The sequence below is a fragment of the Protobothrops mucrosquamatus genome, unplaced genomic scaffold, assembly GCF_001527695.2.
Source record: "Protobothrops mucrosquamatus isolate PMUCROS unplaced genomic scaffold, P.Mucros_1.0 scaffold1663, whole genome shotgun sequence".
Classification (NCBI taxonomy): Eukaryota; Metazoa; Chordata; class Lepidosauria; order Squamata; family Viperidae; genus Protobothrops; species Protobothrops mucrosquamatus.
The window spans coordinates 148,987-150,774 of record NW_015387820.1 but is presented as its reverse complement, the minus strand read 5'-3'; the positions used below and the strand labels follow the sequence as shown (position 1 = coordinate 150,774).

Sequence of the window (1,788 nt, the reverse complement as noted above, 5' to 3'; positions counted from 1 at the left end):
CTGCCAATCCTCCAAATTAGCATCTTTTTTTAAAATAGGGATCATTTGAAACAAGAAAAGAAACTTTGGGAGAATATTCATTTTTACTGCTGAAATTCTCCCCAATAAAGATAATTGCAATTTTTTCCAATCATTTAAATCCTTTTGCACCTTAAGCCATAAAGATTCATAATTATTCTTATACAATTTAGCATTAGTACTTGTAATGTAAACTCCCAAATATTTTACCTTTTTAACCATTTCAAAACCTGTAAGCATAACTAACATATCTTTATCATTCATAGACATATTTTTCGGTAATATTTTAGTCTTATTACAATTAATCTTAAAACCAGAAACTTTCCCATATTGTGCAATAATTTCAACCAAATCAGTTACCAAATCTATTGGCTGAGTTAATGTTAACACTAGGTCATCTGCAAAAGCTCTTAACCTATACTCAATCTTATTAACCTTAATTCCTTTTATTATAGAAGACTCCCGAATTTTAATTAACAGAATCTCCATTGTTAACACAAATAACAATGGAGATAATGGACATCCTTGTCTAGTTCCTTTTTCAATTTTAAATGCTTCTGTTACCCCCCCCCCCCCATTAACTATAATCTGTGCTGATTGCTGCTGATAAATAGCCTTAAGGGCGGACAAAAATTCCCCCCAAAAATTCATTCTATCTATAACTTGAAACAAAAAAACCCAGTCTAATTGATCAAATGCTTTTTCAGCATCTAAAAAGATAAAAGCAGCAGGAGTTTGATTATTCTTATCCAAATATTCAATTTATTTATTTATTTATTTATTTATTAAATTTATATACCGCCCTATCTCCCTTACGGGACTCAGGGCGGTGAACAGGCGATACTAAAAACCACAATAATAAATAAATAGTTTCTGTGCTAAAATCGAATTAAATAACAGGCCTGTTCTAAAAACACCCCATACAAAACCTCCACTAAAACATAATCAAACTACGCCAGGCCGGCCGCACGGAATAGATGGGCCTTCAGGGCTCGGCGAAAAAGGCGCAGGTCCGCAACTGTACGTAGGTCGGGGGTAGGTCATTCCAGAGGGCAGGAGCTGCCACAGAGAAGGCTCTCCCCCTGGGGGTCGCCAGCCGGCAATGTCTGGCCGACGGCACTCTAAGGAGGCCCTCTCTGTGGGAGCGGACTGGTCGAAGGGAGGTGTTTGGTAGGAGGCGGTCTTGCAAATACCTAGGTCCATTGCCATGGAGCGCTTTAAAAGTTGTTACTAACACCTTGAAGCGCACCCGGAAGGCTGTTCTGTCCCCCGTCCGACTCACACCCCCCAACCAGTCAGCCGAGGGCTGAGAAACTGCTCAGCACAGCCAAATACAGATGAACACTTGGCAGCAACTCCGTGGATGCCTGCCAAGGCTTTTACTGATAACACAATACAATACAAACATACGATAAGTCCAGGATAAATTGCCGGAGTGCTGCAACAGGAGATTCAGCAAAAATTGTTCGTCACAAAAGTTTCAAACGGCACACCCCTTGCTTATATAGCCTGTGGGGTGTGGCCCAGTGACTCAGCTGAAATCTCTGGCACGGTGTTTCAGCTGCTGCGCGCGCTTGTCCCTCCGACGCTGGCGTGGATCCAGCCAAGACGTATCCTCCTCGGAGTCCGATACACCTGGCTCCTGGCCAATCCCAGAAGCACCTGGCTCCTGGCCAATCCCAGAAGCACCGGGCTCCTGGCCAATCTCCTCTCCGTCGGAAGGCACCGAAGGCCGCACCAGAGGGGAAGGTCCTGGAGAGGGAGGCCTGG

General features: G+C 43.2%; 1 protein-coding gene across 1 annotated transcript in view; it reads right to left on the bottom strand.

Moving 5' to 3' along the window:
• The window catches only part of LOC107293592 (AP-2 complex subunit alpha-1-like), a 126,498-nt gene that overhangs the window by 42,952 nt on the left and 81,758 nt on the right, over positions 1 to 1,788 (bottom strand). The window lies entirely within an intron of this gene.